The sequence below is a fragment of the Mauremys mutica genome, chromosome 2 (assembly GCF_020497125.1).
Source record: "Mauremys mutica isolate MM-2020 ecotype Southern chromosome 2, ASM2049712v1, whole genome shotgun sequence".
Taxonomy (NCBI): Eukaryota; Metazoa; Chordata; order Testudines; family Geoemydidae; genus Mauremys; species Mauremys mutica.
In genome coordinates, this window is record NC_059073.1 from 160889212 (window position 1) to 160914900 (window position 25689).

Here is a 25689-nt window from a genome sequence, read left to right on the forward strand (position 1 = left end):
GTCTGGCTGCCAGGGGCGGTTCTAGGCACCAGCAAAGCAAGCACATGCTTGGGGCAGCCCATTTGCAGGGGCGGCAGGGAACCAGCATGGGAGCTGAGAACCAACAGGGGGCCCTGGGAGCTGTAGTTCCTTGGTTAGCTCCCTGCCTATAGAGCCAGCTCTGGAGCAGGGAAAGAACTACATTTCCCAGCATTCCCTTGGCCACTACCAACTGGAAAGGAAGGGAGAGAGGTAGCTGAGATCTCATGCTGCAGTCTAATGTGAATGGAGAGCTGCACTGTGAAGGGTAGGGATACCATAATTTAACATTCAAAAAATAGGATATTCCAAGGGGAGGGAGGGAAGCCCCACCCTGCCACCATCCACTCCCTCCGACTGCCCCCCACAGAAACCCCAATCCATCCAACCCCCCCTGCTCCCTGTCCCCTGATCACCCCCTCCTGGGACCCCTGCCCCTAACTGCCCCTTAGGACCCAACCCCCTATCTAAGCCTCCCTTCTCCTTGTCCCCAACTGCCCCCTCCTGAACCCCCCCCCAACTTTCCCCCTAGGATCCCACCCCCTACCTGTCCCCTGACAAACCCCTGGGACTCCCATGCCTATCCAACCACTGCCTGTCCCCTGACTCCCCCCCCGAATCCCTGACCCATCTAACCCCCACTGCTCCCAGTCCCTTGACTGCCCCCTGGAACCTCCTACCCCTTCTCCAACCCCCAGCCTCCTTACTGTGCCACTCAGACCAGCGTGTCTGGCTCCGCGCAGCGCCAGACACGCTGCTGCATACATGCTGCCGTGCTCCCCCGCGGAGCCACAGCCCCACCCCCCAGCACCTGCCTTCCAGATTTGAACACCTCAAAATTCTGGAGTGCTCAAGTTCAGTTTGGGCAGCTGTTACTTCATTTCTCCGAAATTAAATATACTGATCCACTGTAACTAGCTGTAGAAAAAGTAGGATAAAATTGAGCAAGAAATGCTTCCCAGTGGTTATTAGGACTGGAATTGCTATTTTCAGCAGCCATTGCCTTGTTTGTTTGTTTGTTTGTTTGTTTGTTTGTTTGTTTGTTTAAAAGGAAGACAGTGATATTGCATTGGCAAATTCCCCATAGAAAGAAAGAGTGGAACAAAAGAATAATAAAGGCACCTCAACTTTTCCTCATTTATGTAGGACAGTTTTATAATATGCATCCAGATATCCTCCAATCACACAAGCTGAAAATTGTTCCACTTTACTGCAGTTCTGTAGCTATATGGCAGCAAAAAACCTACAGCCAGCCCTGCTGGCTGCGCATAATCAGTGGCCAGGCAATTTGCCTCAACCTCCCGCCCCACCATAAAGGTCTCCCCCTTACTCTCACAGAGATTGTGGAGCACACAGCAAGCAGCAATAACAATGGGAATATTGATTTGGCTGAGGTCTGAGCGAGTCAGTAATGTGCGCCAGCGACCCTTTAAACATCCAAAGGCACATTCTACCACCATTCTGCACTTGCTCAGCCTGTAGTTGAACAGCTTCTGACTACTGTCCAGACTGCCTGTGTATGGCTTCATGAGCCATGGCATCAAGGGGTAGGCTGGGTCCCCAAGGATAACGACAGGCATTTCAACATCCCCAACGATTATTTTCTGGTCTGGGAAGTAAATCCCTTGCTGCAGCCGTTTAAACAGATTGGTGTTCCTGAAGACGTGAGCGTCATGAACCCTTCCCGGCCATCCCACGTTGATGTTGGTGAAACGTCCTTTGTGATCCACTAGTGCTTGCAGCACCACTGAAAAGTACCCCTTGCGGTTTATGTACTGGCTGACCTGGTGCTCTGGTGCCAAGATAGAGATATGGGTTCCATCTATCGCCCCACCACAGTTATGGAACCCCATTGCAGCAAAGCCATCCAATATGACCTGCACATGTCCCAGAGTGACTACCTTTGGTAGCAGCAGCTCAGTGATTGCTTTGGCTACTTGCATCACAGCAGCCCCCACAGTAGATTTGCCCACTCCAAATTGATTCCCGACTGACCAGTAGCTGTCAGGCGTTGCAAGCTTCCACAGGGCTATCGCCACTCGCTTCTCAACTGTGAGGGCTGCTCTCATTTTGGTGTCTTTGCGCTTCAAGGCAGGGGAAAGCAAGTCACAAAGTTCCATGAAAGTGGCCCTATACATAGGAAAGTTTTGCAGCCACTGGAATCATCCCACACTTGCAACACTATGCAGTCCCACTGGTCTGTGCTTGTTTCCCAGGCCCTGAATCGGCATTCCACGACATGAACCTGCCGCATTTACACCATGATCTCCAAAGCGCAGAGGCCCATGGTTTGAGAGAATTCTGTGTCCGTGTCCTCATCACTCTCGTCACCACGCTGCTGCCTCCTCCTCGCCTGGTTTTGCAGGTTCTGGTTCAGCATAAACTGCACGATCGTGCGCGAGGTGTTTACAATGTTTATGGCTTCTGCGTTGAGCTGAGCGGGCTCCATGCTTGCTGTGGTATGGCGTCCGCACAGGTAACCGAGGAAATAAGGCGTGAAACAGTTGTCTGCCGTTACTTTCACAGAGGGAGGAGGGAGGGGGAGGGGGCCTGATGACATGTAGCCAGAACCACCCGCGACACTGTTTTTTGCCCCATCAGGCATTGGGATCTCAACCCAATTCCAATGGGTGGGGGAGACTGTGGGAACTATGGGATAGCTGTGGGATAGCTACCCACAGTGCAATGCTCCAGAAGTCGACGTTAGCCTCGGTACTATGGACGCACACCACCGAATTAATGTGCTTAGTGTGGCTGCATGCACTCGACTTTATACAATCTGTTTCCAAAAATCGATTTCTGTAAAATTAGAGTAATCCCGTAGTGTAGACATACCCTTTGATTTTTCCTTCCTAAGTGTAGTACTTTGCATTTATCTTTATTGATTTTCAGACCAATTTTCCGATTTGTCAAGGTTCTCTTGAATTCTAATCCTGTCCTATAAAGAGCTTGTAACCCCTCTTGGAGTCATCTGCAAACTTCCATCTCCCACAAAGTCCAGTTCTGCTGTTACCCCTCTGGACACTGCTATAAATCTATCCCCTGAGCTCTTAATAGTGCATTACCCCCATATTCCACCCAGTATACTCACAAATGCAACTTTTGTTAGGCTCTGTCCAGCTTCCCACATCTACCGCCATTGTCTTACCCACTCCAGCAGCCCCCAACCACCCCTGTCTTCTGCTAAACTTGGTGACTAAGGAACCTGAGAGACAGATTATGATGTGGGTAGTCACAATGTCTCTCCTGGTCTCCCTGCCACTCTGGGGCAGGAATAAACTGTGCTAGGTCTATTCTCCACATGATGCATACTCCCTGATGCACTGGTGCAGCTAAGCTGAAGGCCCAGAGTCAAAATTCTGCCCATTTCCTGCCCCCTTCTCATCCGTCTATGTGAACAGGGAATATAGCCATTCTGAGAAGTCTGTTTTCCCCCATCTTCCCTACTGCAGTGCAAGGGGCATTATGGCATACTGGCATAAGTAGTAAGAGTGTCCTGTGCTCCTTTATTTCTTTTGGCCACAAATGTGGCACTAGGGAAGCAAGAAATAAGTGGGTGAGCTGATTAATATCTTTTCATTCATAAAATGTTTTCATTCAGTTGCTCATGAATTACCTGTCAGTGATCTCAGATCCATGTGACAGCACTTCTGTAAAACATTGCTTTAACTATTATATTAAAGCTCCAGGGTGCTTTGTATAAACACTGAAATGTCATTTTTTGGGTCCTCTTCTAGCTCAATTCCTTCAGAAAATTACACAGCTATATTTTATCTCATACTCTGTGGCAGTTATTAAATAGATTTTCTCTAGTTTCTGAGAAAATCTTCTTTCAGGTTAAGAAGACACTAAATTATTACTCTGCTGAAGAACTTCTCTTCAGCTAAAAAGGAGTCTATTAATTATTGTCCCATCCCAATTTAACCATCTGCATATAGTATTTTGAAAGGATCAGGTTAGGGCAGCTGTAATTCTATAATCTTGTTTTGGAGCTGATCCAGGTCAGGCTGGTATTTTTCTGACAGGTTGATTCTGGCGTAGTATTTGTTTTCATCTTTTGGACATATTGTACACAGGAATGTAAGGAATCAAATGTCTTTTTATGGGATCATTTAAACTGACTGGAACTTCTGGTAGGTTTATTGAACACTGCATGAAAATTATTTTTCATTTATGCATCTCAGTGATACTGAGTCACTTTTTAAATAAAATATTCATGTGGCCTTGTGCTGGTTTAATATAGAGTTCCTGAAATGTCTGTCCTAGCCTCCTTTTCATTCAATATGTTTCCCTTTTCTCCCATTTTAACAAGTTTTGTTCAAAATCTTTATTAATGATCTGGATGATGGGCTGGATTGCACCCTCAGCAAGTTCACAGATGACACTAAGCTGGGGGGAGACGTAGATACACTGGAGGGTAGGGATAGGGTCTAGAGTGACCTAGACAAATTGGAGGATTGGGCCAAAAGAAATCTGATGAGGTTCAACAAGGACAAGTGCGGAGTCCTACACTTAGGAAGGAAGAATCCCATGCACTGCTACAGTCTGGGGACCGACTGGCTAAGCAGCAGTTCTACAGAAAAAGACTGGGGATTACAGTGGACAAGAAGCTGAATATGAGTCAGCAGTGTGCCCTTGTTGCCAAGAAGGCCAACAGCATATTGAGCTGTATTAGTAAGAGCTTTGCCAGCAGATTGAGGGAAGTGATTATTCGGCACTGGTGACGCCGCACCTGGAGTATTGCATCCAGTTTTGGTCCCCCCATGACAGAAGGGATGTGGACAAACTAGAGAGAATCCAGCAGAGGGCAACGAAAATGATTAGGGGACTGGGGCACATGACTTATGAGAAGAGGCTGAGGGAACTGGGGTTATTTAGTCTACAGAAGAGAAGAGTGAGAGGGGATTTGATAGCAGCCTTCAACTACCTGAAGGGGGGTTCCAAAGAGGATGGAGCTAGGCTGTTCTCAGTGGTGGCAGATTACAAAACAAGAAACAATGGTCTCAAGTTGCAGTGGGGGATGTCTTGGTTGGATATTAGGAAACACTATTTCACTAGGAGGGTAGTGAAGCACTGGAATGTGTTACCTAGGCATGTGGTGGCATCTCCATCCTTAGAGGTTTTTAAGGTTTGGCTTGACAAAGCCCTGGCTGGGATGATTTAATTGGTGTTCGTCCTGCTTTGAGCAGGGGGTTGGATTAGATGACCTCCTGAGGGCTCTTTCAACCCTAATCTTCTATGATTCTGTGATTCTAAGTGTGAACAATCACAGGTCAAGAAGGGATAACAAGTTATAGTTTGGTATTTGCACATGAATTCCGCCTTAAAGCTGTCTCGGTTTTCTCATCATGATTGTCAAAAATCTAGATGTGGATGTCACAGACTTACTTCAAAATTATCAATATACCAAACCAGTGGCCACCTTACACTTGATTGAAGTCAGTGTACTCTTCACCAGGGCCTCTTGGAACTCCATAGCGGAGCAGAGAGATCTAGATCTTCCTGCTCCAAAAGTACAGGTGTCCGCCACTTAAGGCAAAGAAGAATCTGCTTTAGCTGTTAGCAGCTAAAAATCACAGTTGGGCAGTTCTGTTTACATCCAGTAGAGGGCTATGGAACTGTGCACTAACTAGTGTGTTAAATAGAGCTACGTATATGAAAATCAGAATCTCTATCCTGCAGGAAAATTCAGTATTTTAACATTAGTTTTTATCCTGAATTAGAACTAAAAGTTGAAATATAAAAATTATTAATGGAACAAAAAGTTTTAAATAATTTCAATTTGGAAATATCAAAATGTTTTGATTCATGTCAGTTTCATATTAAAATGTCAGTAATTTCGTAGCGACTGCATTTTCCACTGAAAAACTATTTCAACAGAAAATTCCCAACCAGCTCTATTGTTAACATATATTTTTAAAAAGGTGGGGAGGGGAGACAATTTTCAACCTTACTTTTAAAAAGAATAATCTGGCACCCATCAGAGCTTTTATGAGGTCAAGAATACAAGAGTCGTTTGAGCTTTATGATAATGAAGCTCTTATCTCTTTTTTTATTTATTTTATTTATTTAATTAATGTTTACCATATAAATATAGTTCAACTTCCCAGTTTTTTAATGCTGACTTTCAATGTAATGGTACTGTTTGCTTTTGCAACATCGAGAATCAAACCAACAACAGGCCACTGCTCAGTGTGGTAATTCTAGCATGTGTGGTTGCAAAAGAGAACAGGCACAGGCTGTGAGGAGTCACATTCAGCTGCAGCTGACGAGAACTGGGAAAAGTTGGGGACAGAGGCTTTTAGAAGGCAATGGAAAGGAAGGGAGGAAGAGAAGCTTGAGGAAAAGGACTGGCAGAAATGGGGATTTTGTTTGTTCAGATTTATAAACCACAGTAAATACACAAATATGTCCCATCAGACACAATAATGTAAAACTCCTCCACAGAAGGCATGATGATAATAAAATCTCTCTAAGTCTTAGACCAATCCCTCCCCAAGTGATTAGGAGAAAAGATCAGCCTTGCACCACATCTCGAAGGTTAACAAATCCCAACTTTGATTAGCCTAGAAGGGAAGCAAATTTCAGTGATTCCAGATGGACTTCTTTTAAATTGAGGTCCCAAGACATTCAGGGCTTTTTCAGTTTTAACTAGAGCTAGTCAACAACAATTGATAGACATTTCCCATAAAAAAATTCAGCTTCACAAAATCAAAACATTTTGTGGGAATGTATCAATTTTGACAATTTTTTTGATGGGAAAAAGTCAAAATGAATCATTTCATCATTCTCATTTTGTTTTTCAATGTCGAAAGGTTTCATTTCAATAAAGTTAAAATGTTTTGTTTCAATGTTATTGTTTCATTTAGTTTCAATGTTTACATTTATATATACTTAATAATTTATATATCACATTATGTCATGTTTAAGATTTTATATTTTATTTTAGTGTTTCCATGTTATTGAGAGGAGATATTTGTACCTTATCAAAATGTTTGGATGGGGAATTTTCATTTTGTGGGAAATTTTGAAACTTTAGTTTTTTGTTCTGATTTTGAATTTTCAGAATTTCCTGAGGAATGGAAATTTCCTTTTCTGGCCAGCTCTTTATTTATATACCATAGCACCTCGGAGCCCCATGCTCTAAGTAGTTTAAAAAAAATAAAATGAGACTACGAACTAAGGCCACATCTACATTCTGGCCCACTTGCGGCAGTATGTAGGTTAAGTGTCGCTACAGGCTGTGGTGAAAGGCAGGCTGTGTCCTCACTGTGATATGTAGTTACATGTCAGTGAAAAGCTCTGTCAGGGGGGAAAGGCTCAGCATAAGGGAGCTGCTGGAGCCTTTTCCTTCCACATCCCCCATGTCAGAGTCTTTCACTGTTGCAAGGAAAGGCTCCAGCTGCAGGGAGGCAGCTGTGGGACAGCACACTGCTAAAAATAACATTGGAGGAGGGGTGCCTCACCATCTACATGGCTATTGATACCCATGCTAGGGGGGCATGTTGTATATATACTCAACATGTTGCCAAAAGGAGCGTGCAGTATAGACATATCCTAAGGTGAACTGGTTTGTCCTAGCCTTCAGTTTCATTTTAATAATATGGGCCTTATTCGTATGTCTTTGAATAATGGTGTAACTCCACTGACTTCACTGGATTGCTTACACTATATGAAAGGAGAATCAAGCCCATCATGTTTGCTTGTTTATGTAATATAACCAAAATGATATGTAAGTACTCATTTTTAAATAACCTCTAAGGAATAAAATCTTTTATTCTGTCTCTTTCAGTGGTCGTTTTACTTTCACATTAATTTCACTGTGCCTGAGATATTCAGTAATACAGGTACTATAAAACACTATAGAAAGGGCATCCGACGAAGTGGGTATTCACCCCCGAAAGCTCATGCTCCAATATGTCTGTTAGTCTATAAGGTGCCACGGGACTCTTTGCTGCTACTATAGAAAGGGGAAATTGTATTTTATTGTGCTATATAAAATGCTAGAATTTTCAGATTTTTTTTTAAACTGACTATAATGTATAGTGGAAGTACCGGTAGATCCCAGCCATGAACCTATATGCTAATTATACATGCCACTGATCAACTGTTTGGCAGCTGGAGGAGGTGCTTGGGAGAGAGTAGACAGCAGCAAGTGGCTGGGGCAGGTGGGGGCCTTAGGGAAGGGGTTAGAGTGGGAGCGAGAAGAGGCTGAGTGAGAGCAGTGCCTTGGGGGAAGGAGTGGGGGTAGGGCCTTGGGGTGGATTGGGGGTGGATAACCCCAGGGAAAACTAAAAGTCAGCGCCTATGCCTACAGGGTTCAATGGGAGTTTTGTGCATTTCAGTAATCCCCAAACTGGGACTTGGCTGCCTAAACCCAGAATAAACCACCTCAATCTGGGATTGAGGTGCCTAAGTACTTTTGATTCTAGGCCTGAAAGTCTTGACCACCTAAAAGATATTTGATGGCCTATGCAAAATGACTTGTTAATATCAGTCAGGCTCACAAAGGATGGATGTCAACATCACTAAAGTATCAGAGGGGTAGCCGTATTAGTCTGTATCCACAAAAACAACGAGGAGTCCGGTGGCACCTTAAAGACTAACAGATTTATTTGGGCATAAGCTTTCAACGGTAAAAAACCCACTTCTTCAGATGCAAGCCAGATGCAAGTTTTTTACTCATGAAAGTTTATGCCCAAATAAATCTGTTACTCTTTAAGATGCCACTGAACATCACTAAAACAACAAAGTAATGCTTTGCAACGCTTTCCTAAAATTTTTCATTTATTTGACCATTTCTGTCAGCAAATTAATTTGCTGGAATATTCTTAGGAAACAAATACAAAAGGAATGTGAATGCACTGAAAACAGATTTGTTTAAAAAAGCGAATGAATATTCATGGGTTGTTTTTTTTTCAGTATTCACCCAATTATAGAAACATAAAAGCATGGGGATTGCCAAATTGGATTGAACAAGCGATCAATCTTGTCACTGATCACGGCCAATATTAGAGGATTCAGAGGAAAGTACAAGAAACCCAACAGTAGGTAGAAATGGAATAATGGAATAACTGTTCCCCAGGGAAAATCTCCTCTTAACTTTCCATAGTTAGAAGTTGCCTTAAAACCTGAGGTCTAATCCTTGTTGTTTGATTTTTTGGTTTGTTTTTTTGGTTTAGTTTTAGTCTGGTTTTTGTATTTACAGTTATTACTCTGGATAGTCTTGTTGTCCATACACATACCTAATCCTTTTTAAAATCATACTGAGCTTGTGGCCTCAAGAATATCCCCTGGCATCAGTTTCCACAGGCTAATTGTGCATTGTGTGAAAAACTGTTATACCAATATAATAAAAACCAGCAGGATCTTATTAAGCGGGATAAGGCAAAGATGCCACATTTATTGTAAATATAATAGTAAAGCAAAAGATAAAAGCAAACAACGTTGTTTTACTACTTATTTCTATCACTACTTATTCCTTATACACACACACACACATACACACACACACACACACATATATATATATATATATATATATATATATATATTCATTTACACAATCATTCATTCAGGTTATAGATGTTATGGTTACCAGCCTAGACGTTGCTCATGCCAAGTTACTGGCCAGGTATCTTGGTCATGAGGATGGAGCCGAGTCTGTGTCAGATGCATCTGATGCTCCTGGAGGCTGGCAGCAGAACCATAGACTCAAAGTCCTCAGTCTTCAGAGTCCAGTTTTATAGGAATTTATTCCTATGTCAGTCCATGAGAGTTGCTTCATTCTGCTGTTGCTAAATCAATCAGCAGGTGGCTGGCTCCATGTTATCAGATGTTTGTTTTTCCTTCCTTTGAGGTGTGGTGGGGTGGATTCCAGTTTGCCCTCCAGGGGTCATCTGGTTGATCCCACTTGACACCTTCTTCAGCGGACACTGAATTCTTCAGGCTGGTAACTCCCTAACCATTCATTCATTATTTAAACTAGGCACTCATTCACATACATTCTCTATCTTAATCACATCTATTTCACTGTCTCTTTACCTTTTGGGTGTTACCAATTTATGTGAGATTCCCTGTCTTTTAACAGTCAAAGATAAAGTGAGATGAAAACTTACAGAGGGTGGGGGTCTCTATCTATACATTATAACAGCTACTGTTTTGGCTTACTTAGAGTTAATTAATGTTTAACAAGTTTTATACAAAGTATTTCTTTGAGCAGGCTTCACACAGACACAGCTGGTGGCTTGCAGGTTAGAGGCTAAATGTTGGGAATCACATTTACTTCTAATATAAACCTTCAGTTATGAAGTATCATTTAAGAATAAATCATTTTTAACAATAAATCTTTTTTCATATAAACCATGTCTAATATAAACCTTCTTTAATATCCCTACATAATTACTTCTTTGTTATCTATTTTGAAATTGTCACTCTTCAATTTCATTTAATGCCCTCTTGTTCTTGTATTATGAGACACGGTGAATAATAAATTCAGATATACCTTCTCTATAACACTCCTTGCTTAGTCATTATCATTATAAAGTTTTTAGCTGGAGCAGTGTAACCCTGATCCTCTGCCACTGAAGGCAGTGGGAACTTGACCATGGATTAGGATTCAGGATCAGGCCCAATGTGCACAAAACAGAACTGTCTGCTCTCTCATTTGATGCTTCATTCACCTATGGACTTCTTATGGGTGCTCTGGGACAATTTTGCTGCATTGGTAATTTGTCCCATGTGTTCTCTGTCTACAGAAGGCCTTCTCTTTCACCTTTGTAGTTTAAAATGTCTAATGGGTCAGTGTGGCATTCTGGTGAAAGTAAATAATAGTGTATTCGGAGGGATCTGTTTTTGCACCCTCATTGTCTTCCTGCGCCAATAGGAAGTAAAGACATAGTGGAGTTGATGTTCTGAGCTGCAAGGAAAAAGGTGTTCTTTGTTGGCTCCCAATTGGATAATCTGAGTAGACTGCAATGCTCTGAAGTTGTGGTATTCATGTCTCTGAAGTTAAATCTGATTTATGACAGTTTCATGCCACTATTCAGATTTTGGCATGACACAAACTGGGTAGAATAGAAATATTGAAAAATGAGTGGGTGTTATTCCATAAAATGCTGCAACTAGCGCTGGCATTTTAAAAAATGTCGTTATTACTGACATTTATAATAAAAGAAAGAAGCAAGTTACAAAATGGTAACATACAGCAATAAGAATGGGACTATTATTAATCAGTTATAAAGATCAGTACAGCAACTATTATTAGAAGATAAACATCCTCCTCTCCCACCATTATACTGTTGACATTGACATAATAGCTTTACTCCTTGAGTGGTGATAGAGTTTAGATGACATGTGGGAGGTATGCTGTCTAGTAGTGAAATTAAAAACAGTTTGCATCCACTCCAGTCCAAGTGTCTTATTATCCCAGGGCTCCCAGATACTAATCACAAATACCATCCATTCAGAACAAAAATAATTATGTATATTCACAGTTTTGAAGGCCAGAAGGGACCATTGTGATCGTCCAGCCTCAACTCTTGTATAACACAGACCATAGAACTTCCCCAAAATAATTCCTAGAGCATAGCTTTTAGAAAAAATATCCAGTCTTCATTTAAAAAAATACCAGTGATGGAGAATCCACCATGACCCTTGGTAAATTATTCCAATGGTTAATAACTTTTACAGTGAAAGATTTATGCCTCGTTTCCAGTCTGAATTTGTCTAGCTTCAACTTCCAGCCGTTTGGTCATGTTCTACCTTTCTCTGCTAGACTGAAGAGCCCATTATTAAATATTTGGTCCCCGTGTAGCTATTTATAGGTTGTAATCAAATCATCCTTTAACCTTCTGTTTGTTAAGCTAAACTGATTGAGCTCTTTGGGTCTATAAGGTAAGTATTCTAATACTAAATCATTCTTGTTTCTCTTCTCTGAACTCTCTCCAATATATCAACCTCCTTCTTGAATTGTGGATACCAGAACTAGAGACAGTATTCCAGCAGCAGTCACACCAGTGCTAAATATAGAGGCAAAATAACCTCTCTACTCCTAGAACATTGATCCATAAGCATTCAAGATCATTTTCTTCTGGGTTGTCAATATCTCGGAAACAGGTAATGCCATTTTTGACATAGAGTGTTATTCCCAGTCTCCTTTTTCCTTCTCATTCCTTCCTAAATAGGTTATAAGCATTGATTTTAACATTCCAATAATGTGACTCTTCCCACCAGGTTTCAGTAATATCATTTTGGTCACATTTTTTGTCCATAGCTGAGCAATTCCAACTCATCTTATGTATTACACAGGTTCTGAACATTAGTATACAGGGAATTTAAGAATTTCTTCACTCCACATCCCTATTTTTTTATTAATTTTGTTCTCAGTAACTTTATTTTGTGCTCAACGAATACTCATTTGTTCATTCTTTTCACCCTCCCCTTTTGTCAATAGTTTAACACCCTCCTAACTACTTTAGCCAGCCTGTCCCATAAAAGATTGGTTCCTCTTCTACTGAGATGAAGGCAATCCAAATTATGTAGCCCCTTCTTCCCACAGAAGGTGGATCAATGTTATGCAAAACCAATACCCAGGGGTGAAAGTAACTTAACAGACTTACCTGTATGCAGGATGGCAGGCGTCCTGGGCAAGGTGTGGGTGGGTGTCTCTGGGCCCCTGGAAGGGGTGGGGCCTCAGGCAGAAGGGGAGGGGCTGGGTCCAGAATACCCCCCAGCCAGCCCTCCAGCGCATAGGTGCCGACTCCATGGGTGGTCTGGGGCTGGAGCACCCAAGGGGAAAAATTAGTGGGTGCTCTGCATTCACCAGCAGCCAAGCTCCCCTTCCCCCCACCTCACCTCCTCCTTCCCCCCAAACATGCCACATCTTCACTCCTCCGCCTACCTCCCAGCACTTCCTGCCCGGCCGCTGCCAAATAGCTGTTTACATGCTCCAGTGTGGGGGGGAGGAGTGGGAATATGGTGCGCTCAGGGGACGACGTGGGGCCAGGGTGGAGATTTGGGGAAAGAGTTGGAATGGGGGCAGGGAGGGGGTGGAGTTGGGATAGGGACTTTGGGGAAGGGGTTGGAATGGGGGTGGGGAAGGGGTGGGAAGAGAAGGGGCAGGGGCGGGGCCTCATGGAAAGGGTGGAGTGGGGGCAGGGCTTGGGGCAGAGGGGAGGGTCAAGCACTCACAGAAATGAGGGGAAGTTGGTGCTTATGCTTAAGCACTGCCTGGCTCATGTCACCCAGGGCTCCGGTGGTGATTTTAAGGGCCCAGGGCTCCAACCGCTGGTGCAGTAGCAGTAGCGGCAGTGGTGGCCGGGAGCCCCGGACCCTTTAATTGCTACCGGAACCCTGGGGTAGTGGCGGCCAGGAACCCTGTAGCTCCAGCGGTGATTTAAAGGGCCAGGGGCTCCGGCCTATGCCGGAAGTCCCAGGGCCTTTTAAGTTGCTGGGCCTCAGTGCTGCTGCCCCTTTTGCCCCTTCCCCCCTTCAGTGGCCCTGCTAGTACGGTCAACTGTGTACCAGCTTACTTACCGGTACGCCATACTGTACCATGCCATTTACTTTCACCTCTGCCAATACCCTACATCACAGAACAATACCCTCCATTTACAGGAGAGGAAGTTTCTTTGAGAAGATCACTTGTCCATTCTTCTTCAGCACCCTTCCAAGTTCCCTGAAGTCATCTATAATCTGTAAAATATCCTGTGATGCAATGTCATTAGTGCTGATATCCACCAATGGATCCTTGCCCTTTCACTTCAGAAACCTATCGAATCTTAGAGTGATGTCTCATGTCAAACAAACAAAATTTAGCAGCACAAATAACACACAGTTTTATTCCATTTACATTTTTTTTAAAAAGTCAGTATCTACAAAATCATAATGGTAAAAATTGACATTTGTTTAAAAAGCTGAATGTCTACAAAAATGTTTTGTGTGAAAAATTCCACTCAGCCCTACCCAGAGCAAGTTTGAAGCTTAACAAAAGATTGATTTTGTTGGCTAAGCACACAAAAGTATGGTGGTGATATAAAATTACTGTCTGGAGTATCTTATGGGTTACACATTCCTCCCCCAGCATAATTTCGTGAAACTGTTGAACCAAGATTAAAGACAGAGGTGACTGCATAGTATATCATGACCCTTAGAGTTGGTCCTGCAATCATTTTGTGATATCAGTTTTTCTATTGTACTCAATAAGAGTATGAGTACGAAGCAATCATAGGATCAGATAGTCTTCAAATGTAGAAAGTCATAGAGTTACTTTATAGATCTGTGCAGACACATACAGTTACAACGGAGTTAAATTTACTCAAACTGTTACATGTCCATATGAATCAATGTACAAAGGCACTATTTAACAGAACTGTGCAAATTGTGTACAGATCTTTCACCTAGGTGAGGCAGCTTTGGTGCTGCTTTGGTGGCGCTAAAAATCCTTACAGCTGGTCTTAGTAGCCATCTGGGTATTTCCCCATGGTAGGGAAATCTCAGGGTGATTCAGAGAAAGCATAACAAGTACTATATCTTCCCCTTTCAGCCCCCATCTTAGGGGAATGGCATATGGGGGATGGGATGGGAGGGGCCATAGCTGGAGTGCACTTTGTTCCCATGATCCCCAACTGCTGCAACAGCCCTTGGGAACCATTATAACCATGCAGCTATGATTTAAAGGGGTCCTGAGTCTGCCCTAATTTATAGCCCTATAGTCTGCCCTAATTTATAGCAGGGTGTGACGATGCGGTTCTGGCGGGACCCAACTGAGAGTGCCAATTCAGGACCAATTGCTCAAACAGGGCAGTCACAGCCCTAGGCTGGGGTTTTTCCACCTCTAAGGCAAACCAAACCAGCCAGACAAAAAGGACTTCAGTTTCACCCCACTGGCTAACCACAAGTCACACAAGCAATTTCCTTAGACACTCCAGTCTCCCAGTATCACCACCAGTCCCATTCGTCCTGGGGATGAATGGTTATGAAAACCAACACCCCAATAAAAGAAAACGGTTCTCTGGATCCCAAAGGACCAAGCCCCAGACCCAGGTCAATATACACATCAGATCTTACCCACAAATCACGCTGTTGTCAATCCTTTAGAATCTAAAATCTAAAGGTTTATTCATAAAAGGAAAAAGATACAGATGAGAGCTAGAATTGGTTGAATGGAATTAATTACATACAGTAATGGCAAAGTTCTTAGTTCAGGCTTGTAGGAGTGATGGAGTAAACTGCAGGTTCAAATCAAGTCTCTGGAACATCCCCCGCTGGGATGGGTCATCAGTTCTCTGTGCAGAGCTTCAGCTTGTAGCAAAGTCCCTCCAGAGATATGAAGCAGGATTGAAGACAAGATGGAGATGAGGCATTAGCCTTATATAGGCTTTTCCAGATGTAAGAACCTCTTTGTCCATACTGTGGAAAATTACAGCAAAATGGAGTCTGGAGTCACATGGACAAGTCCCTGCATACTTTGCTGAGTCACAAGGCATGTCTGCCTTCTCTCCATGGGTCAATTGTGTAGCTGATGGTCCTTAATGGGCCATCAAGCAGGCTAGGCAGGGCTAACACCAACTTGTCTGCGGTGTCACCCAGAAGCAGAGCACAATACAAAATACAGACAGTACAGATCCAATACTTATAACTTCAACTACAAAATGATACACAGACACACAGACAGCATAATCATAACCAGCAACCCATAACCTGGTCTTAGACACCTTAGCTTAGATGACCCCCTTTACCTAAGATTTGGTGCCACTACAGGACCTTGGTTGCAAACCATGTTGTATATGGTCCCAGTTTATATCAATAACGTCACACAGGGACTAAATTCTTGCCTATGGGATCATAAGACCACACATACAGCGTAACGCTACATTTGTTCTCCCATGCTCTTGAGTCCTGCACCAATACAGTTCATCTGGACATAAGAATTGGAGTCAATGTGTCCTCTTCTAAAGACTCTTATACAGCAAATAAGGGTACAAATTGCTATAACTGCTGCCAGTAGTTAGAGGCACAAAAGCACCCCACATTGACATCTGTATCCTAATGTGTGCCACAGTGGAGATCTTTGCAGCAGATCTCAGGTCAGAACTAGAGGGACTGTCATTGTGCCAAGATCGTGGTCTCCATACAGCTCCTCAAATAAACAAACATGCATTGAGAGGACACAGCAGACCACACCTGACAATACTCCTCTATTTCATTCAAGCTGTGTAAGTGTCCTGAACATTATTTCCTGTTTTGGCACAAGGATTCCATTCTCCCAACTCTCTTTTTGTTTCTGTAAGCCAGTGGTCCCCAACCTTTTTGTGGCCAGTAGCACATTCATGTTTTCAGAAGAGTGTGGCAGGCGCCAACAATTACTCACATACAGGGCCAGCTCCAGGCACCAGTGGAGCAAGCACGTGCCTGGGGCAGCACATGCTACGGGGAGGCATTCTGTCCATTCTGCAGAGAAGAAGCGTTTTTTTGTTGTTTTTGGGGGTTTTTTGGCGCCAGTTCTGGCCAGTGCAGAGAGAAGCTGGAGAGAAGCTGGGAGGACAGAGAACACTGGCGCCCGCAGCCTACATCCCCAGAGTACTCTGTCCCCAGCAAGCGTGGGTCCCCAGCTTCTCTCCCCTGCTGGGCACTAGGCGGGCCCCGTGCCTGCTGGGGATAGAGAACACCGGCACCCGCAGCCTGCAGCCCTGGAGTTCTCTGTCCCCGGCAGGCACGGGGCCATGGCTTCTCTCCGGCTTAAGCTGCGGCTAGGGTGACCAGACAGCAAGCGTGAAAAATCGGGATGGGGTGGGGGGTAATAGGTGCCTATATAAGACAAAGCCCCAAATATCGGGACTGTCCCTATAAAATTGGGACATCTGGTCACCCTAGCCGCAGCCCCGCGCCTGCCAGGGACAGACAGCACCGGCGCCCACAGCCCCGGAGTTCTCTGTCCCCGGCAGGCATGGGGCTGCGGCTTCTCTCCCCTGCTGGGCACTAGGCGGGCCCCACACCTGCCAGGAACAGAGAACACCGCACCCGCAGCCTGAGTTCTCTGTTCCCGGCAGGTCCCCTGCTGGGCACTAGGCGGGAACTCATAAATGCCCCGGCGGGCGCCATGGCGCCCACGGGCACTGCGTTGGGGACCACTGCTGTAAGCTAAGTCCTTTACTCTGGCATTTGACTGAGATAAGTAAAAATATTTGTTTTTTTCTCAAGAGCAAAAGATCATAAGTCATTGCACTTTTCTAGTTTTTTCTGTTTCTTTGTATTTTTAAACAAAGTAAGCTACTACATTTGTAAAAAAAATCTGTAAATATTAACAATATTTTCTACAAGCTCTTAGGCATTTTTTGTATTTTAGTAGCGTATGAAATAAAAAGTCTATTGCCTAGGGTTTGTTGTCTAAGGGTTTGAGCATTTTCCCCTTTATGTTCCAGATGTTTTTTTTTCTATAGATATCATAATGGTTCAGCATTCTATGATACTAACTGATCATCTGGGTTCACTATAGTTTTGTTCCTACAATAAGATTAGAAGCCCTTATTTTGATTTTTAAAGTATGAAGAGGAAAAGATTAGTGTAGAGAATTGCAAACTGTATTTCAAGTTCCTGTCTCAATTTTATGGTCTTCTGTTTACATATTTGTTCCCACTTGAAAATAATTAAGGTACATCAGTTTACTCATGTGGCCAGTTGGAATGCTGGTAATGAGAGTTCACAGAAATGTCAGTGAATAGTGTCCTTCTAATCAAAAATGTGATTTATATGAATTCTTTAGAGCATTTTGCAAAGGGAATTAAAGTTTCCAAGCTGGATCACATTGATGTGCTAGAAGATTCCAGTAGGTAACCACTGAGGATAGCCCTTAAGACTCTTGTAATTTAAAGAAATGTGAATAGCACACATTTGTTGGAATTTTGACTCAGAGAATGTACCTATATTTGCCTGTGTTTAACCTTTTTTTCAAGTTACTGCACACCACCTTGCAAAATCAGGTAATACATTAAATAACTAATTAACATTAATAAGCAGTACTTGATTGCACTGCAGATTCAGAGAGGCTCTACAAGCCTGACATTACATGATATGACTGGAACAATCCCCTGTTACCATCTTCAGATGGATACAAGGAGTCAGTAATATAACGTAGATTTAATATCCTATTAATGTTAATTAGGTTTGCTTCAGTTGATTCACTTTCTGCTGCATCCTTGTCCTATAGCTTCTCTGTCCTTGATAGATGTAGGTATCTAGAGATGAAGTATAGTCATTGCCAGTTAACACTTGCTTTCATCAAGAAACTTTTTGAAGTGTTGTATATCTTATTCTTTTTGTCTGCTCTGTCATACAGTCTGCCTGTATTAAAATGAGTCATGGTAATATCAGTTTAGCTACAGTCTGTAATGTATCACCTTAGTAACTCCTCTACAATCAAATAATGCTCATATAGCACCATAGAGATATGAGTTTTGTCTTCCTTCACAACTCCATGACCTCTCTACCAATTATCCGAGGCTCAAGATCAACCAGAAACAGTGAGAAACAGCATGAGGCAGTAGCTGAGTGTGAAAGAGAAGCCTAAACATTTCCAGAATAAACAACTGTGTTCATCTGTATCAGGCAGGGGGTCAGTCTCATCAGCAGAGGATGAATAATTGCTTACTGTGGGTATAACCAGAGTTTCAGAAGCAACCAAGGTTTGGCTGCTTCTCCAAAAGCCCACCACTATTTAGCAGCTATCAAAAGAAGACTAATGGCTGCAGGGAATACATCACATCTCTCTATGTGAGACAGATGCATGTATATCTATCATTTTCTATAGAGATAGAAAGATAGTCAGGTACCTTTATTTGCTATTTTTTCTCACTGTCTCTGATACTATGGGATAGTATTAAAATGGAAAAAAGTCAATAGTTTTAATGATGGTTATGAAGGAGATTAGAGAGATACAATATCAGATAGTAAACAGTCAGTATGAAAGTTTTAGACTTCACTTAAATAGCTGAAAGCTTAGAAATAAAAATGATGACACAAGATGACAAAGCACCAGGTTTAATTTTTAAAGCAAATTTTACTTAACATTTTCAACTGATGTCCAGGCAAATTTCCGTGTATGCAGAGCCCTTCCCTTCTATGGTGACAATGAATACACGATGTCAAGTAACGCACAGACTGAAACAATGTTAATGGCAGCTTTTGCCTTTTACCCCGCTCCCCCGGCTGGAGTCCTGCTGCCCCGGCCGGAGCCCTGCAACCCCGAGGCCCCGCTCTCCCTGCCGGAGCCCCGCTACCCCGGCCGTAGAGGGGCAAGTACCGCGGCCCCGCTACCCCATCCAGATCCCCACAACCCCGCAGCCCCGGTTTCCCGGCTGGACCCCTGCAACTCCGCGGTCCAGCTCTCTCGGACGGAGCCCCTCAACCCAGCGGTTGTGCTGCCCTGGCGGGAGCCCTGCAACCCCGCGGTCCCGCTGCCCCGGATGGAGCCCCACCCCCACAACCCCACGGTCCCGCAACCCCGGCCAGAGCCTCGCAACCCCGCAGTCCCGCTTCCCCGCCCAGAGCCCTGCAACCCCGCAGTGACGCCTGCAGAGTACAAGCCCCACTGGGTAAAGCCAGCCCTGATTCCTGCAGAATTCAGATGAGACAGAGTGACTGCCCCATGGCTCTGTCCCACACCCATCACCCCTCTATAAAACATACAGAGTCCCAGTCATGTGGTCAGGGCCAGCTCTAGGTTTTTTGCCGCCCCAAGCAAAAAAAAATTTAGTTGCCCCCCACCCCAGCCCTGGGATCTCACCTCCCAACCAGTGCCCTCCCCCACCCACACCCCCTGCCTCCCCAGCCCTGAGCTCCCCCCCATCAATGCTGACTCCACCCACTCCCCCCTTGCCTCCAGCTGGTCCGGCGCTGGCAGGGTTGGGGTAAGCAGTGGGCCTTCCTAGCTGCGCCTCAGCCCAGGGTCCCTCCAGGACCCAGGAGGGCAGAGCCGGGCGACAGCCCCAGCAGGAGCCTGAGGAGCTGTGGCAGGGCAGCCCCAGAGGAAGGGGAGCCCCAGAGAGGGGGATGCGGCCCCTGCACAGCAGCGCCCCCCCTCTATGACCCCACTGCTGCTTCTGGCTGCCCTGCTGCAGTCCCTGGGTGGCTCAGGCCACTTTGCCAAGCCCCAGCTGTGGCAGTGGGAGGGGGGGCGGTCGCCCTGCAGCACCTGCAGGTGGCTTCATGTGCCCCACAGGGCGGCCCCGAGCCTGAATGTCCCCCGCTCAGAGCCTGCTCAGCCCAGCCACAAGGTGCGGGCACTGCTCCCCCATGGTGCGAACCACAGTGGCCCCAGAGCACCCCCCGCGCATGACACGCTGCTGCTGCCAGGGCCGGCTCTAGGCTTTTGCCACCCAAAGCACACACACACAAAGATGGCTGGAATGCTGCCCCTGAAAAGGTGCTGCCCCAAGCACATGCTTGGTTTGCTGGTGCCTAGAGCTGGCCCTGCATGTGGTGCTCATCTACAGGACCACAATTCCCACTTCAGCATCTCTCAAGCTCTTAACACCTAATTTTGTGCACCTTTTCCCCACAATGTGCCATGCAGCAGAGGGAAGCATTTAGGTCTAAGTTTGTATCTGTACACTTCAATGTACATCTGGTTATTGGCACTGGAGTTCTCCCGGAGTAGGTACAGAATATATGTGTTAATTACCCAGGTACCTGGTGGGCTGACTTGCGGATCTTTGTTGGTGTTTTGAAACACCTACACTGTCTGAAATGACAGGTTTAAGTCCCTTAACAATGTCAGCTCAAGTCTTTGTTCTTATGGGGTCGACTGAATGACATTTATTTATGTTGGTCTTTTGGCTGAGAACTTTAAAAACCAAAGACCTGTGCAATCTGTGTGGAAATGAAGGGATGGATTTCAAAGAATATGATTTGGTCTGGGACAAAGGGGCCAGTCCCAGCCCCAGATTTTGTTTTGCTCCCCCATCCCAAGATTTTTCATAGGTCTATATGCTCCATTTTTTGTGCACGTGCACACACATACACATACACACACACTTTGTAATGTTCCATATAACTCTGCCTTCCTCCACCAGAATTTTTCTGAAATGGTGCCCTGTCAATTTCTAAAGCTCAGCCTCCCCTATTTACATGTATTATGAATTTCATGTAAACTAAAGTCTGTAACTGTTACTAGAAATCTGAAGATGCCAGGACTCCCTCTGTTCTAGTATGGTTTTGACCTGATGTTTTTTAACATAGTTCCCACTCTTCCCTACTCTTGTGCGTCACCAAGGGCCACCCTGTGTCCCAGACGGTTACACTTCCATGACATTATATGTACAAAGTCTCCGAACTTCTTTGAAATCCTGCAGTATGGAAGGCTTGATGCTTGTTTACTTGTAGGTTGCTGATATTCATGTCCTGGGGCCACATCGTAGTGCCCCCCTCACCTCTGCCTCCCACACACACACTTTGGTACTAAATTATGTTTGAAATCTCTTTGAAAATGTTACTGTCTCTTCCTTACACTACCTACATTTCTGAAAACGAACACCCTGCAGCAGACTGTGATATGCCTTTATGTGAGTGGGGGGAAATTGGCCCAAGGAGCCCCCCCCCATCTCTTGCACAGCCTATTGCATAATGGAGGTGTACCTTACCTCCCCCCACTAGCTTAGCAGCCCTCGTCTTCATTCAACCCCTGCTATGCTCACAATTTGGCAACTAGTAGCTTACAGTTTGAAAACCACAATTTGGCCCTCTGTAAGTAACAGTGCAGGTCAATTCCTAGTAAGCCTAATTCCTTCATTCCCCATTTTCTGGAGTTCTCTTTCTGGGACCAAGGATGCGTTGTACTGCTGAATGCTTACAACTCCTATTGAAGACAACACGCCCAATACTGCATTCTGTGGACTGGGGAGTTGTGTGTTCAATTCTTAGTTGTGCTGCATACAGTCTCCCACTTAGACCCTCTGTGTCTCAAGTCCCTATTGGTATAATAGGAATACTACTACTTACCTATCTCACAGATGTTGTGAAGATGAACTCAATGTCTGATGGGAACCCACACTATGAAAATAGGACATATCTAGGTGGGGAATGATTCTAAGATCTTTTGAGACTGAACTTCCATTGAAGTAAATGAGAATTTTGCCTGAGTAAGGAATAAATAAAAACTTCCAGTTTTAGCCAAGTAAGTGTTGCTGATGCTCAGCACATCTCAGGATTTGGTCTTGGTCTATAACTCTTTTTATCTTAGCCCCCCTAGATACAAAGAATGGCTGTTTTGTGGCACACCATTATTTTTTCACCATACAAAAGTTATATGGTCCTAATTTCTGTGATAATGGCATTTTTTTTTTCTCTTATGAGGCTGGCAGAGTCCATTCTGATTCATGGCTGCCTAGAACACAGTAGCTGCCCATCTTTAAAATAACTCCATGCAGACTTTTTTAAATTCATATCATATATGTTGTAGCTTTTAAACTACACTAGGGAATAGTGTTCCTTTTTGTGCACTGGCATCATTTTGCTGTCCTGAGTCTTTGTATAAATTTGTCATTATTGTTGCAACACATCTCAAGGTGAAAATAGAAATATTGTGTCTGAATTCAAACTAAATATTTTGAAACAGTTTTCTTTTGTTTTATTGACTTTCCCAGCCAAATTGAAAGGCTGAGGTAACAGAAGTGGAACACGGCACTGATGTGACAGGTAGGTTAACATTATTAGAATTTTTCTTACAAATGCCAGCAAGCATTAGAAACAAAAAGGACCTGTTCCTGCCTGTTAAAATCAATGGGAATGTTGAGCACAGAAGGCAGTCTGGGAGTTATGTGTACCATGCAAAGGGGGGTAAGAAAGGCTTTTTACACCTTCCTTGTCCACTGCACACTGGCCAAGCAGAATCAGGTACTAAATGATTCTTTACAGAGATGATCTGATGACCACAGTCTGGCCACAATGGACCAGACTGTAGCCTTTGCTGCATTCCAGTGCAGAGGAGTAAAGTAATGTGGTATGTGGAGCCTCCTTACTCTCCTGCAGCTGTAGGGAAGGAAAAAGAGTAGCAGGATCGGAAGGAGAAGAGTAGCCTCTGCAGGGCCGCCATTCCCCCTACTATTCAGGTGAGCAGTGCCTTGCTCTCTCTCCCACCCCCTTCCTTTGCAGCTGGAGCAGCGGAGCCAAGTGCACTAGGGAAAGTAATCTGTGCCAAGTGCATGTATACAGACGTCTGACAAAGTGGGTATTCACCCATGAAAGCTTATGCTCCAATACATCTGTTAGTCTATAAGGTGCCATGGAACTCTTTGTTGCCGTATACAGGCAGCGTAGATTACTTTACTTTTCTCCCCCTGCTCCCCACCCCAGAGCAAATAATGAGCTAAAGAGCAGATTGCAATTCAAGTACAATTTGATTAACGGTCAGCTCCTCCTCCATCACCATGGTACCTATGTGCTGAAGGAACCTGGCTCTACCAGAACTTATCCTGTCCCTCTTGAAATGGAAGAGGGACTGCAGGACATGGGCAATAGGTCTGCTTTCGGGACCAAGCGAATATGTGTAACCCACACACCTCCTGGGTGTGGTGTTCCGTCCCATCTAGTGGCACTGAGACCACTTAGAGAGAGAGATAAAATGAGTCTGCTCTACAGCCTTAGCTAACAGCTAGTTGTCTTTTAGCTCATGTTGTAGAAGCTCATGCACTAAGCTCCAGAGGTCTCAGATTTGATCCCACCTGCTGACGACTAGGTCTGTCAGCATTACATATGCACTACCCCTTGCCCATGGTTTGTGGAATAACCATAACTGAGTCCTTCAATAAAAAAATCAGATTTAGAGCTCTCCAAAGCCTGCCAAAATCAGTTGGAGTCTTTCCATTGACCTAAATGGGCTTTGGATCAGGCCCTATGCACCTAGGCTGTGATTTTCAAATGAGCCAAAAAGTCACCCAAATTTCCTTGTTATTACTAAGGGAGTTGGGAGCCTAGCTCCTCTATAATCCTTTACAAAACCCAATCTTTAAGCATATATATATATATATATATATATATATATATATATATACGTGAATAATGTAGCTGAAGTCGACGTACTTAGATCGACTTACCATGGTGTCTTCACTATGGTGAGTCGACTGCTGCCGCTCCTCTGTTGACTGTGCCTGCACCTCTCACCGAGCTGCAGTACAGGAGTCGACGGGAGAGCACTCGGGGATCGATTTATCGCATCTAGACTAGACGCAATAAATCGATCCCCGCTGGATCAATCGCTGCTGGCTGATCTGGCCAGTAGTGAAGACATACCCTTAGTGTGTGGTAGCAGCATCTACTCAGCCACTTAGTGCATAGCAGGCTAAAGAATTGTAGATTTATCCTGGAGCTTGCCATGGACTTCCGCCATGTAGACAATTCCCTAAGAAGTTGTCCATACTATAAAAAAATGTAGCAAGATCTGCTCTTTGGGTTTGGGTGTAGAGTGAATGATTGAGTTGTATTTAAAAAAAAATCTAGTAACTTACATTCAAATGAGTCATTATGGGTGGCTTAATTCACCATTATGGTTAAAATTAAAACATCCAAATGAGATAAAATAATGCTTCAAATATTCAGGCCAACAGTGTGTGTGCCTCAAGAGATAAGACTGTCTCTTAATTAAACTAACAATGAAAAAAGAAGCAAACTGCAAGAGTTATTTTCAGGTTCTTGACATCTCCACTAATGAACCATACAAAGCCACAAAGGTTATTTTAGACATCACAAAAGGAGTGCACAATGCTTTTTTTGTAACAAACTTCATTTGTAAAGCTTGTTTCTATTCTTTTTATATAAGATAGAGTACAGTAGTACATTAACTCACATTCTCTGCCTTGCATGAGAAGCTAAGAGACATTTCAGCACAGTTCCCACCGCTTTGTATTCTTCACAGGTCTGAACCCAGTTTGAGGAACATCAGGAATGTTTGGATATTGCCTCCAGTATACCAACCAATCAAGAAAATCCAAAATCCAATGAATTCTCTGCTTTGAGACAATCAATCTTTATTCTCTCTACATGCACATTTATCAACAAAAGTGGCAGTTTTTGTTTCTTTTTTCTTTTTTTGTCTTTAAGGTTCAAAGTTCCTCATGAGTCAGATGAAAATATTAATTATTTGGTCAGACATTCATGTATAGCATTAGACAGTCTCCCAGCAAAAAATAAGATTCTAAATTTTTCTGTGGAGGGGAATTGGGGGGAGGGGGGAATTGTTGATAGAAGTGAAATTGCATCCTGCCTTTGATGGAAGGAGTGTGAGTAATGTAATATTTATTCTCAACAAAACCTGCTGTACCACACAGTCAGATATTAAAAGAAACTTGTTCTAAACTCAACATGTCTTAGATCTGGACAGTTTCATGTTTATCTGCCTGCCTTTGCTCTCACTTATTCCAGTATCATTGAAATTTCTAGGGGTCCCACTGTTATGGTTGTTTAAATTAGAAGTAGTGCCTAGAGCTTCCAACTGGGATTGGGCCCCATTGTGTGTGGCACTGTGCAAACACATAGTAGGAAACAGTCTTTGCCCCCAAAGGCTGTCTAAATACTGATGCCAGAAAAGAGACAGCACCCACTATGATTTTGACTTCTTTTGGACTAGAGAACCACCCTTGGTTGTGAAGCATACAGCAGCTGGGATGGATGTAAGATGGT

General features: G+C 43.9%; 1 long non-coding RNA gene across 1 annotated transcript; it reads left to right on the forward strand.

Moving 5' to 3' along the window:
- Positions 1 to 218: 218 nt before the first annotated feature.
- On the forward strand, positions 219 to 25104 carry LOC123364479. Its single transcript, XR_006577123.1, has 4 exons — positions 219 to 286; positions 8941 to 9065; positions 22659 to 22710; positions 24926 to 25104. It is a non-coding gene; the product is annotated as an uncharacterized LOC123364479 (long non-coding RNA).
- The last annotated feature ends 585 nt before the right edge of the window (positions 25105 to 25689 follow it).